This window comes from Lepidochelys olivacea (genome assembly GCF_965140295.1).
Source record: "Lepidochelys olivacea isolate rLepOli2 genome assembly, chromosome: 1".
Classification (NCBI taxonomy): domain Eukaryota; kingdom Metazoa; phylum Chordata; order Testudines; family Cheloniidae; genus Lepidochelys; species Lepidochelys olivacea.
Window position 1 is genome coordinate 7,330,162 of NC_140411.1, and position 14,766 is coordinate 7,344,927.

At 42.6% G+C, this 14,766-nt stretch overlaps 1 protein-coding gene across 1 annotated transcript in view; it reads left to right on the forward strand.

Annotated features, from left to right (window-relative positions):
* The window catches only part of LOC311513771 (olfactory receptor 51G2-like), a gene marked incomplete at both ends in the record, with an annotated part of 350,119 nt that overhangs the window by 313,968 nt on the left and 21,385 nt on the right, over positions 1-14,766 (forward strand). The window lies entirely within an intron of this gene.

A 14,766-nucleotide genomic window follows, 5' to 3' on the forward strand; every position in this document is an offset into this window, starting at 1 on the left:
TTACCGAAGCCAATCACACACAGGCAGAAGACAACAGCCAATTTCCCAGCTCCCCTGCCTTGCGCCCTTCCTGGCGTATTAACCCCAAATTATACTCTCTTGCACTGCACAGGTGTCTGTACACCGGGAAAGATATGCAACAGCCTTTGAACACAGAGCTGAGATTTTTCCCAGACATGTTACTCAAAACATGCTTGTAAATAAAAAGCATAAAACAAGTTTATGCATGAATTGTACTTGGTTGATTAATACCCCTAGCATAGGTGTGGCAGTGAGATGACTAGCAGGGCCTTTCTGTAATTCTGGACATTCCACGGAATTCTATGAATCGTGGTCTTCCCTCTGTGCCCCCTCTATCATTGCCTTTCCCTCTACTTTAAAATATGTATGATTAACTTTGACGTTATCCAAAACCTTAATTTGGATACTGGCTTTATAATTTTTCCTTATTCTTATGCTTTAGATTGTTTATGAATATTGCTTCACTTCTTATTGAGCTTGACATTTGATTCTGTTTTCCCATGATCCATATGCAATTTCATTACTGATTGGCAAAGAGAGAACCTTTCCTCTTATCCCATGACTGCTTATTTTGCTTAAGAACCTTTGCTGAGGGACCTTGTCAAGGGCTTTCTGAAAATCCAAATACACTATATCCACTAGATCTCCTTTGCCACATGCTTGTTGACCCCCTCAAAGAATTCTAGTAGATTGGTGAGGCATGACTTCCCTTTACAAAAACCATGTTGACTCTTCCCCAACAAACTTTGTTCATCTATGTATCTGACAATTTTGTTCTTTACAATAGTTTCAACCAATTTGGCCAGTACCGAAGTGAGGCTTACTGGCCTGTACTTGCCAGGGTCACCTCTGGAGCTCTTTTTAAAAATTGGCGTCACATGAACTGTCCTCCAGTCATTTGGTACAGAAGCTGATTTAAACGATAGGTTACAGATGGCAGTTAGTACTTCTGCAATTTCACATTTGAGTTCCATCAGAACTCTTGGGTGAATGCCATCAGGTCCAGGAGACTTATTACTGTTTAGTTTATCAATTTGTTCCAAAACGTCCTCTAATGAAACCTCTATTTGGGACAGTTCCTCAGATGTCTCACCCAAAAAGAATGGCTCAGGTTTTGGAATCTCCCTAACATCCTCAACAGTGAAAACCGATGAAAGAATTCATTTAGCTTCTCCGCAATGGCCTTATTGTCTTTGAGTGCTCCTTTAGCATCTCGATCGTCCAGTGGCCCCTCTTGTTGTTTTGCAGGCTTGCTGCTTCTGATGTATTTAAAAATTTTCTTGCTATTACTTTTGGAGTCTTTGGCTAGCTGTTCTTCAACTTCTTTTTTGGTCTTTTTAATTATATTTTTTACACTTCTTTTGCCAGAGTTTATGCTCCTTTCTATTTTCCTCATTTGGATTTATCTTCCACTTTTTATAGGATGTCTTTTTGCCTCTCACTGCTTCTTTTACTTTGTTGTTTAACCATGGTGGCTCTTTTTTGGTTCTTTTACTATGTTTTTTTTTAAATTGGGATATACATTTAAGTTGAGCCTCTATTATGGTGTCTTTAAAAAGTTTCCATGCAGCTGGCAGGGATTTTACTTTTGGTACTCTACCTTTTAATTTCTGTTTTTAGCTAGTTATTCTGAGTTAGCGAAGAGGAACGGCTAACAGGGGAGTTTGGTGAGGGAGTTTACAGGGGTAGTGTGAGCAGGGGATAGATACACCTAACATTCTTTGCACTCAAAACACTGCTTGATAAAAACAAATCACCAACAAGTGAACAAGCTTCAAGAGTAAAAAAATAAAGCAGGCAGAAATCCAGCAACAGAGCGGGAGCTACCCAGTTTACTGTACCCAATGCATCATGTATGATTACCTGCCCTGTGGGCTGGTGGCGTATGTGTGCACTGTGTGCAAGGAGCTCCTGGACCTCAGAGACCGTGTACAGACTTTGGAAACCAGGGTGGCTGAGCTGGAGGAGCTGAGGGAGACAGAGAGGTACAGAGATGAGGCTTTCTGGGACACAGTAGAATGGCCCCGCACCCAGTCTGACAGCCTCTGTATTGTTGAGGAAGATGAAAGCCTCACGGAAGGAGAACATCCAACTGGAGCAGAGGGAAAGGAGCCCACTGTTGGGACCCTCCTCTCAGATGATGTTGTGGTATCCTCTTGCTCTGAGGATACTTCTCTGCAGGAGGGAACTCCAGTTATTAGGAAGAGACAGGTATTAGTAATGGGCAATTTGATCATTAGAAACACAGATAGCTGAGTTTGCGATCATTGGGAGAACCTCATGGTGACCAGCCTGCCTAGTGTGAAGGTTGCGGATCTCTTGAGACATCTAGATAGGCTTATGTGCAGTGCTGGGGAGGCGCCGGTGGTCGTGGTACATGTAGGTACCAGTGACATGGGGAAGGATAGGAGAGAGGTCCTGGAGGCCAAATTTAGGCTCCTAGGTAAGAGATTGAAGTCCAGTACCTCCATGGTAGCATTCTCTGAAATACTTCCAGTTCCACGCACAGGGCCAGTTAGACGGGCAGAACTGCAGGGACTCAATGCATGGATGAGATGATGGTGTAGGGAGGAGGGTTTAGATTTATTAGGAACTGGGGAAACTTTTGGGACAGGGGGAGCCTCTACAGGAAGTATGGGCTGCACCTAAACCAAAATGGAACCAGATTGCTGGGGCTTAAAATTGAAAAGGTTGTAGAACAGTTTTTAAACCAAGGGCTGGGGGAAAGCCGACAGGTGCGGAGAAGCATGTGGTTCAGACGTCCCTTAGGGGAGCAACTACAATTGGAGATTCCCTATGTCCTAATAAGGAGGAGAGGATGGAAAATGATAAAATACAGGGACGATCTGATGAGAAACTGTCAAATGAAAAATAGTCCCATTCAATTATGTCATGCAATAGGGGACAGCCAAAAAATGACAAGTTTTTAAAATGTTTATATACCAATGCTAGAAGTCTAAATACTAAGATGGGTGAACTAGAGTGCCGAGTATTAAATGAGGATATTGATATAATAGTCATCACAGAAACCTGGTGGAATGAGGATAATCAATGGGACGTGGTAATACTGGGGTACAAAATATATCAGAAGGACAGAACAGGTCGTGCTGGTGGGGGAGTGGCACTATATGTGAAAGAAAGCGTAGAATCAAACAAAGTAAACTGAACTAAATTGTACTATAGAATCTCTATGGATAGTAATTCCATGCTTGAAAAATAAGAATATAGCAGGAGGGTTATATTACAGACCACCTGACCAGAATGGTGACAGTGACTTTGAAATGCTCAGAGAGATTAGAGACACTATTAAAATAAATAAAAAAAACCCTCAATAATAATGAGGGATTTCAACTATCCCCATATTGACTGGGTATATATCACCTCAGGAAGGGATGCTGAGATAAAGTTTCTTGACACCTTAAATGACTGCTGCTTGGAGCAGCTGGTTCTGGAACCCACAAGAGGAGAGTATCATTATCTTTGAAAACTCATGGTGATTGGGGGAGGTCCCGGACGACTGGAAAAAGGCTAATGTAGTGCCTGTCTTTAAAAAAGGAAAGAAGGAAGATCCGGGGAACTACAGGCCAGTCAGCCTCACCTCAGTCCCTGGAAAAATCACAGAGCAGGGCCTCAAGAATTAAATTCTGAAGCACTTAGAGGAGAGGAAAGTGATCAGGAACAGTCAGCAAGGATTTACCAAGGGTAAGTCATGCCTGACCAATCTAATTGCCATCTATGATGAGATAACTGGCTCTATGGATGAGGGGAAAGCGGTGGAGGTGTTATTCATTGATTTTAGCAAATCTTTTGACACAGTCTCCATCAGTATTCTTGCCAGCAACTAAAAGAAGGATGGGCTGGATGAATGGACTATAAGGTGGATAGAAAGCTGGTTAGATTGTTGGGCTCAACGGGTAGTGATCAATGGGTCCATGTCTAGCTGGCAGCCGGTATCAAGTGGAGTGCCCCAAGGGTCGGTCCTGGGGCCGGTTTTGTTCAGTATCTTCATTAATGATCTGGAGGATGGCATGGATTCCACCGTCAGCAAGTTTGCAGATGACACTAAACTGGGAGGAGAGGTAGATATGCTCGAGGGTAGGGATAGGATAAAGAGGGACCTAGACAAATTAGAGGCTTGGGCCAAAAGAAAGCTGATGAGTTTCAACAAGGACAAGTGCAGAATGCTGCACTTAGGACGGAAGAATCCCATGTACCGCTACAGATTAGGGACCAAATGGCTCAGCAGCAGTTCTGCAGAAAAGGACCTAGGGATTACAGTGGACGAGAAGCTGGATATGAGTCGACAGTGTGCCCTTGTTGCCAAGAAGGCCAATGGCATTTTGGGCTGTATAAGTAGGGGCATTGCCAGCAGATCGAGAGACGTCATCATTCCGCTCTATTCGACATTGTGAGACCTCATCTGGAGTACTGTGTCCAGTTTTGGGCCTCACACTACAAGAAGGATGTGGAAAAATTGGAAAACTTCCAGCGGAGGGCAACAAAAATGTTTAGGGGCCTGGAACACAAGACTTATGTGGAGAGGCTGAGGGAACTGGGATTGTTTAGTCTGCAGAAGAAAAGAATGAGGGGGATTTGATTGCTGCTTTCAACTACCTGAAAGGGGGTTCCAAAGAGGATGGATCTAGACTGTTCTCAGTTGTATCAGATGACAGAACAAGGAGTAATGGTCTCAAGTTGCAGTGGGGGAGGTTTAGGTTGGATATTAGGAAAAACTTTTTCACTAGGAGGGTGGTGAAACACTGGAGTGCGTTACCTAGGGAGGTGGTAGAATCTCCTTCCTTAGAAGTTTTTAAGGTCAGACTTGACAAAGCCCTGGTTGGTATGATTTAGTTGGGGATTGGTCCTTCTTTGAGCAGGGGGTTGGACTAGATGACCTCCTGAGGTCCCTTCCAACCCTGATATTCTATGATTCTTTGATTCTTGATTTACATCTGGACACACATGAGTGTTCCAGAGTATAACAGAGCCTCTTGCAATGGAGATTGAATCCGCACTGGGGTCACTTTTATTTTTGCACTACAAAAACAAGGTCCAGTGTGCCAGTCGAGCATTAGACACTTATCCATCTTTGAGTCGAGTAGAACGCAAAAATTGGAAGGGTGTGTGCATAGAATGGAAAACTGTTAGATTTAGGTCAATCAAATGCAAAATGTTTGATTTCCCAGCTGGTGGCTAATAAGTCCTTCACACAATAGGAGTCATTTTCCTGGAAGCATAAGCCATTGGTCTGATTTTTTCATGTCTTTTTTAAGAATCTACTGCTGCATGAGGAGTTGTACTCACAGATACCTCTAGATTATATGGTTTTCTGGGATCTGGGTGATCAGCACAGGTGCCTGCATTACTACTTGCTTTAACTTGACGAATGCATTTATATACTGGGCTGTCCAGACTCAGGCAACTCCCTTTTTCAAAAGATTGTAGAGTGGACCTGCAATGTGAGCAAAGTTAGGTATGAAGTCCCAATGATATCCTGCTATGCCTAAATATGGGCATAAAAAATCTATGTTAATAGGCACACACAATATCCAAATTGTATCTAGCTTCTGTTGGGCAGTTGTTTGACCTCCTTGAGGCAATGCAATGCCTACAAAAGAAACTTTTGGGACCATTAGTTGTACCTTTGTTGAATTCCACTTGGACTAGGGTTGGAAGAGACCTCGGGAGGTCATCTAGTCCAACTCCCTGCTCAAATCAGGATCAACCCCAACTAAATAAATATTAGTAATACATTGAAAACAGTGGCCCCTCTGAGTCTACATTTTCCTTCGCTTCCTGATTCTAATACTCCATGCACAGATTTGAAATCCAGGGTGTGGGTTCAGTTGCTACTGCAATGGATTGGGCATAGGCATGTTGGTTGTTTAAATCCTGGAATTCATTTGCTGCTGTATTTCTTGCATTTCTCATTTGCGAGAATCTAGTGTTTCCCCTATTTGATGGAGTTCTTTAATAAGCATGTCCATTATAGGACTAAGGGATCAATCAAGTTGGCATCTCGAGTGAGAGCAGTAACGATTCATGTATGAAATGTTTCCTGCTTGTTGTTGATGAAGATGTTAAGGATTTTGTCAGTATCCCTTCGTTCATGATTCGAGGGTTATAGTATCTGGGATTTTGAATTTGGGGACTTTGTGGTAATGCCCCACTTGGGTTTGGTTTGATTTTAATATTACCTGACCCTTTTGGACCAGGTGATTGTTCTTGTCTAACAGTTTGTGGGCCTTTTACTTTAATTACAGATTTACCTGAGCCTCCTTGAGCAACTGTTGTAGGAGGGTGAGTTCTTTTGGAACTTTTTTGTTGAGTTTGAATATAGCCATAGGCTTTAGACAATAAGTCCAGCGCTTCTGGAAGCGTGCTCCCGGGTTGACTTTGCCCCGAACTGCTGATAAAGAATGGTTAACAAGCAAATTAATAAATGGTGGTTCTGTTTCCTTTCTAGGCATTTTATTAGATGTCCAGGCTGCAGAAAGTCTGTTATGAAATTCATACAGTGTCTTGCCTTCCTGCTGCTTCATATGAACTACCAAAGGAACTTCTGCCTGGTCTGGATGCATATTATTTTGCAAACAGACACACAGTGTCTCTGAATGATTTCCCCCCTGTTTGAAATTCTGGTAGTCCATAAGTCTTTGCGTCCACTTAACTGTAACATTTCAACTAAATCCTCATTAGCTAACTGGAGCAGTTTCACTACGGTTCCCAAGTGTGCTGGGTGGGCAGCCGCTGGATCTCTCTTTTTCACTGGCCCTACCATTTTTGAAATGGCTTCTACGTTTTTTACATTTGCTAACATGGCTACTGGACAGATATGAGTAACTGGATTCGACTGGTTCCACTTTAGAAATTAATTCTTTCTCCTTCTTCATGGTTATATTGGGGAGTCTGGGTTCCATTTCCTCTCAAGGAATTCTTATCTCCCAAGTTTGGGCAACTTTAACAGTAGATAATTTAGGTGCAGGATCTTGCCTTAACCTTTTACATTTTCTTGGGGCTGGGGTAGGTGCCTGTACCATAGAAAGGTCTGGAACTGGCATGGGGTTCTGTGGAGATTCTGGTTTTGACTCTAAGGTGGCTTGGGGTACAATGGGCATATCAGATTTAAAATCAGTTATGTCACTTGTTCTTTTCATTATTCCTTCTGACTTAGTTCATTTAGAGTTATCAGAAATAATTCCTGGAATCTCAGGTTGCAAAGACTTTTGTTTTTCCTGAGAAGTGTCGTTATCTAAAATTGCTTCCTTACAGGACTTTACATCAACTTCTATAGTTTCCTGAGTTTCTTGTAACAAACAATTGCAGAGGGATTTGTGACATGTCTGGCTAATGCATTCTTTGTCCCTTTTTCTCCTCACTCTCATGACAGCTACTCATTTCTGTTCATTCCATTTCTTGTCTTAAACCTGCAATATTTAATTTTTGAGGAAAATTTTCATTAAGACTTTCTATGACTTGCTTTTTCCTTGCTTCACTACTGACAGCTTCTTCAAATCCTCAATTCTCTCCCCCTGAATCTTCTATGTCTGTGTCTCTGTTTGATACTTCCTCTATTCCTAACTCTCCAGCTTGTTCAGTTTTCTGTTGTTCTTCCTGTCTGAGTTTGGCTCTCAATCTGCTTAGAAGGGGTGAGATTCTTCCTCCGATTTCTGTGGGCTGTTTTTCCCCAGGTTCTGCTATAACTACTGGAACATCTGGAATTATATTTACAACATAAAAGGTGGCAATTCCATCTCCACACTATTATTTTCCTCATATGCTTGGGGAATCTGCTCATTTTCACCTTCAATATCTATTACCTGACAATACATATTATCCAGAATGTCACAAGTTTGTTCTAATGCCCATATTCTGTGAGCTAGCTCTGCTATTCTCACTTCTTGCCTAAATAAATCCTGCCCCATCATTCTGTCTCATCACACCTGGATTTTATTACTGGCCTTTTGCAGCTGTTGCTTGTTGTAGTCCAGGTCTCTTGCCAAACTGTCCCTTTGATCAAGAAGTAAGGAAATTACTTCTCTTGTCCTGCTAAGCTGTTCTCTCAATGTGTCACTAGTCTCCTGCTCTCTGGACAAGGCTTGGATTGCCTCTTCCATTTGCTCTACCTTTCTTTTAAATCTTCTCCCCCGGATATTACATGCCATATATACACAACCCATGGCCATTTGTTTCACCTCTTGAGCTTTTTTCTTTGTTTTTTCCTTCTCAAAGAGGGAACACATTAAGTTCCAAGGATCTCTATGGGCTCACGAGATGCCACTGCGTGGTCTTCTAATGAATCCTCCCCCATTAAAATAAATGCCTGTGCAGATAATTTATTCTGTTTCATACTTTTCTTAGAAAAATAATAGAATGTGTCCCTTCCTTGCTCCTGATAAATATTATATAGGGATTTCTCTATTTGAGAAGGGTTTATGGTGCTTACTTCTACTTCAGCTGTTTACAGCTGTGTCTTAAATGTAAAGGGAAGGGTAACCACCTTTCTGTATACAGAATTATAAAAATCCCTCCTGGCCAGATGCAAGACCCCTTCACCTCTAAAGGGTTAAGAAGCTAAGATAACCTCTCTGGCACCTGAATAAATGACCCAGAAGGAGACAAGATGGTATCAAAGCTGGAGGAGGGAAGGGGAACAAAGGGTCTGTCTGTCTGTGTGATGCTTTTGCTGGGAACAAATCAGGAATGCTCTTCATAACTCTTGTAAAAAGTTAGTAAGAAATTTAGCTAGAAATGCATTAGATTTTCTTTTGTTTAAATGGCTGGTAAATAAGCTGTGCTGAATGGAATGTATATTCCTGTTTTTGTGTCTTTTTGTAACTTAAGGTTTTGCCTAGAGGGATTCTCTATGTTTTGAATCTGATTACCCTGTAAGGTATTTACCTTCCTGATTTTAAAGAGGTGATTCTTTTACTTTTTCTTCTATTAAAATTCTTCTTTTAAGAACCTGATTGCTTTTTCATTGTTCTTAAGATCCAAGGGTTTGGATCTGTGTTCATCTGCGCAAATTGGTGAGGATTTTTATCAAGCCTTCCCCAGGAAAGGGGGTGTAGGACTTGGGGGGGATATTTTGGGGGGAAGACAGCTCCAAGTGGGCTCTTTCCCTGTTCTTTGTTTAACATGCTTGGTGGTGGCAGCATAGGGTTCAAGGACAAGGCAAAGTTTGTACCTTGAGGAAGTTTTTAACCTAAGCTGGTAAGAATAAGCTTAGGGGGTCTTTCATGCAGGTCCCCACATCTGTACCCTAGAGTTCAGAGTGGAGAAGGAACCTTGACAAGCTGGAATACACCAATAGGAGGGGCAGTGACCAGAGTAACCCCACAAAGTTTTCCTTGATCCTCCATCAGTGGTGTAGTCTAGAGGAGTAATTTGGTAAATCATCTGACTCACTCTGCCATGCCTGATAGGGTTTCTACCCATATGTGAGTGCTAGGATCCTTTTACACAACAGAATTTTTTTCTATTTCTTTCCTCTGAGCTCCATTCTTAAACATCACACAGACAGACAAACAAAACATAAAATGCAAGCAAGTGTAAGTGAAAGCAGGAAGTCTCCCATTTAGTTCATTATGACTTCTGATCTCTTTATATTTTTCCTCAGACTTCTGTTTCTTATTGGTTTCATGTGTTCTCTGGGGCCCCACGTTGCACAGCAAATCTGTAACCTTTTATTTTATTTAATGCTAATCATATTTCAGTGGGTTAGGCTCTGGCACCTAGACTTTTAAGTTTGTTCTAGATTTAAACTTCATAGCAACACGTGAAACCATAGGCAAATAACACATACAATTACAAGAGCGTCTATCTTTTAATAGTTTTATGAAAGTTACCAACAGAGCTATAAATGTTACTGCATATACAATTCCTATATCGAAGTATGAAGAACTAGTTATACTTACAGCTATATTTACATCCTCGAAGATGATGTTAGAGTCTGCCCGCTCTCTCACGGATTGACCGTGGATATGGGAGTGGTTCCTGCTGGAACTTCCCATAAGAAGAACGGTTTTCCTGCTCTAGACACCCCTTTTTGTACTGTGAGTTTGTTTTTACCTACGCTCTATGCATACATATGAAAATGTTAACCCTCTCTTTTTTATTGGTTGGTGGCCCTTGAAACATGAGGAATCCTGAATTCTATAGGCTGGGTAGTTGTTTTTCAACATTGCTGTAACACATTTGCCCTGTGGTTAGGGCACATGTTAGAGACAATATTTGTTGTTACAGCATTTTATTATTTAAATTTAAATTTCCCAGCTATACATGTGCAATATTACCTCTTTCCCACCATCTTTTGGGTTATTTCTCGGTCATCGACTTGCGCCATCGTTTCTTCTTTTCAAGGCCCAAAATAGCTGAGCTACAGTCTTGCAGGCCTCGGCATACAGGCTTTTGCATTTCAGCTTGTCTTACTTATGTCTCCTAGAGAGTTCCTCTTAAAACTGATTAATATTATACAGTTATAAATCTAGAAATCAACTTTAATTAACATACAGCAAACATATGTAATAAAACATATTGATTAATCAGAACATTACACGATACATGAATACTAAACTAAAATCATTGGCTACACATAGCAGCCATTATCCATAGGTTTCAGAGGGGAGCCGTGTTAGTCTGTATCAGATGAAGTGGGTTATAGTCCATGGAAGCTTATGCCCAAATCAATTTGCTAGTCTCTAAGGTGCCACAAGGACTCCTCGTTATTAGCCATAGGCTGTCTCGAGCATTTTCAGGAAGGCTCAGCAGGTGGGGGATAAACTTTTCCTAGGGCTTATTGTTTCTTCTAATGGCCCATTACCCTGAATAAGCCTTTCACAACCAGCTGTCTGGACTGGAAGCATTTTGCCTAGTGGGTGCCACCCAGGTGTACTGACTTTTTAAATACAGATACATAGTCACTATTCATAACTTCATATACAAAAATATACAGGTATACGAATAGGATCATCATATTGTGCAAATCATAACTTTTCCATAGACCCTTCACAAGACACATTTTGTTCAAGCTGCATCATAATTATGTCATAATCATATCATAATAATAGTACACTGATGAATATGGGGGCATTGTCACAGCTGCCTCCTCAGGTTCCTTGGAACCTTCGTGGCCCATATAACAACCTCAGGTTCATTGGGAAGAGACAAACCTTTCCTGTGGGGCCGCATGAGATCTTAGGAGGGGAGGTGCAGTGTGGCTGTGAGGGCTCCGACCAACCCAGGGCTCCTGCAACCACGCACGGGTGGGTGGAGATCAGGGCTTCAGCCACAGGAGTTAATGCTTTTATGGGGAGATTTTGGTGAACCAGTAAAGTGCATGAAACCGCTATGGCTTATTGCTAAAAGCAGCCAAGTCAGCAGGCCGTAAAGTGACCATGCAACAGCCTCTGCTTAACCAAGGCAGGAGGGGAGGGGGTTTTGGGTGCCACAGAAAGGGCAGCTTCCCCTCCCCCACCCCGTGTCCTTCCTGATAAGAATTGTGTTGAAATTACTGATACATTTGTCATCAATATAGAGAGAAGGATAGCATAAAATCCCTCCTTGGCAGCTATACTCAATTGCCTTACCTTTAAGGGTTTAAGTACTTCAAATAAGCTAGTTGGCACCTGACCAGAAGGACCAATGAAGAAAGAACATACTTTCAAACCTGGGGGGAAGGTTTTTTTTGTGCTCTCTCTTTGTTGTCTCTCTCCGGACAGAGGGAGAAGCCAAGCAGGCACAACATCTCCTGAAAGTATACCTCCAATAATCCATCTAAATTCACAGAAATTTTAAGTAGGGCAAGGCAATGCATAAGGTTATCTTTTGTTTTAACTTGTGAATTTTCCTATGCTAGAGGCAGTTTTATTCCTGTTTTTGTAACTGTGAAGCTGAGCCCAGTTGGGAATCCTCTGTGTTTAAAATCTTCTTACTATCCTGTAAGGTAATCCTGATTTTGCAGGTGTGAGTCATTTATTTTTTCTTTCTAAATAAAGTTCTTCTTTTAAGAACCTGATTGACTTCAGTGTCCTGAAGACAAATGGTCTGGTCTGTACTCTAATTGCTAAGGCAATTGGTTGGTAGTTTATTCTCAAGCCTCAACAGGAAACGAGGTGAAGGCGTTTGGGGGGATTTGGGGTGGGGGTATGGATTCCAAGTGACCCTTCCCTGAATTTTTGTGTAAATCACTTGGTGGTGGCAGCAAAACTGTCCAAGGACAAGGAAAGAAATCCGTGCCTTGCGGAAGTTTTAACCTAAGCTAGTAGACTATAAGCTTAGGGGGTCTTTCATGCAGGTCCCCACATGTGCACCCCAGAGTTCAGAGTGGGGGAGAACCCTGACACATGCATTTTAGGGGCCTCAAGGCATGCAAACTTTGAAAAAAACACACGTGGTTAATCGATGACCTGAAGGAAACCCCTTGCTTGACCTTTGAAACTGCTTACTTAACACATTTTCTTTAAGTGACATGTCATTGTATTACTAATGTATAAATTCGAGGAGAAAGTGTGAGTTAGGTGGACTCTTCAGGAGGGTTTCTTCAAGGCTCTCCCTCTGGACGCATCTTGTGGTCCCCACTGGCAGGCGGAAGATTTGTCCACTGGAAGGTTCCACTGTGCCATTCGAGAGCCACACTCAGTTTAGGTAATTATCAAGGGTTGGGGGTGTTTTACTAACCTGTGTAAGTGCTTGAGCCTAAGTAAAGTTTAGCTATAAGTGAAAGCACTCTTGTGTTGCCATGTTTGTGCCAGCCATCTATTTGTCAGATGGTTGTGTCTCCCCTGATTTATTTCCTGACACCACCTCGCACAGAGTAAAAGTTACCAAGAGCTTTGGGTTAAAAGAACCCCGGGTAACAGTGCCTCAGGCAGAAGGAATTGGACCTTGGGGGCTAGTGTCCCTAAATTGGGCCTCCACACTCAGCCCTAATTTGGAATCATTAATAAAGGGATAGTTAATGAGAGAGAAAATATCATCTTGCCTCTATATACATATATGGTATATCCACACCTTGAACATCACATGCAATTCTGGTCACCCCATCTCAAAAAAAGATATATTTGAATTGAAAAAGTACAAAGAAGGATGACAAAAATGTTTAGGGGTATAGAACAGCTTCCAGATGAAGAGAGACTAAAAAGACTGAGACTTTTCAGCTTGGAAAATGGATGACTCGGGGGGATAGGGTAGAGATCTATAAATTCATGAGTGGTGTGCAGAAAAAGAATAGGGAAGTGTTATTACCCCTTCACTAGAACCAGGGGTCACACAATGAAGTTAATAGGCAGAAGGTTTAAAACAAAGAAAAGAAAGTACTTTTTCACACAATGCATACTGAACCTGTGCAATCTCTCTTCCCTGTAATGCAGGAAAGGGGACTGCCAGAGAGAAATCTGGTCAAATATTCTTCTTCTTCATTATTTAATTTAAGAACGATCACAGCTGTGACAGCATCATGGTTACCACTCGGCTGCCCTTGAGGTAGCCTTCTGATTAACAGGGGACATAAGAAGAGTGATGACAAGCCCGAATTCCAGGAATAGAGCCTGCAGCAGGGCTGGTGCTGCAGTCCTGTTGGGTAGCATGACTGCGCATCCCCTGTGATTTGGCCTCCTGCAGTTTGCCATCATCCGTGATGGGAGTCAAAAATGGTGCACACTAAGCCAAGAAGCTGAGCTTCCCTGATGGCCTAGTTTCCCCCAAGAAAATGTGCAGGAATGGTTCATAAAATGCCTCCCTATCTCAACAGATTCTGCTTGCTGCTGATGCAGCCACTCTGATGACTCTTTGTCCTTTAGGGTAAAGATGCCTGGTGTCAGCGGTTCCCCTTCTAGCAGGAATTGGGTACGTTGGCAGCTTTCGCTATCTTTAAAATGTAAAGTGAAGGGGAAAGGCTGCAAGCTGTTTCCATTTGCAGATGTTCTGTGCAGCTCTACATTGGGCTGTTCAGCCTACACAGAAATCTGAGATTCAAAGTGAGCTTGGAGTGTTAAAACCCTGATGCCACGAGTCAGGATTTCTCATGGGCTCCCATTTCTGGAGGTGCTGTGTGCTCGGGGCCTGATCTTGGCAGGGGTTGTGAGAGCTCAGGTTTATTTGCTCCTGGAAATGAGAGCTGTGTTGCTCTGTGGTACCACGTATGATAGGTCATATTTCTGTTTTCTGACTGGCTGAGGACTCCAGCATTTCTGCCATGTAGATACCCCTCAGAATTACAGACCCTCCTGCCTCTCTGTCCCCTAAGGGCCACATGTCTGGCCTCATAACCGCCCTGTCAGGCTGTGAAACCCAGAGATCCTCCCACCCTTGAACTGGCCCCTGGCCTACTGCACACTGCGGGTGGACTCTGCTTACCCTGCAGGTCCGAATGGGTTTGGCCCTTGTGTTTCTTCCCTCTAGGAGTCTGTGACTAGTGATGAGGAGAGTGACCAGCCAGCCTGTTAGGATATAGATATTCAGGCCTGCCTGTAAACGCCTACACTTTAAGAATGTAGGTCTATGTTTATCATTTAGCTAGTAATAGAGGTACAAAAGAAAGAATCTGTGTAAGGGCCTTCTCTCCCTGTGACAGTCTGAGGCCCTGTTCTTAGGCTAAGGCCTCTGGCTAAGCAGCAGAGGCAGCCATAAGCTGGGAAGCGACAGGTCACCTCCTCACATTCCAAACTAGTCAATCTGGGGCTGTTAGCAAGGTGATCCGATCTATCACCTCCAGAGAAAGGGAAGAGCCTGGAAGATGTAAAAGGA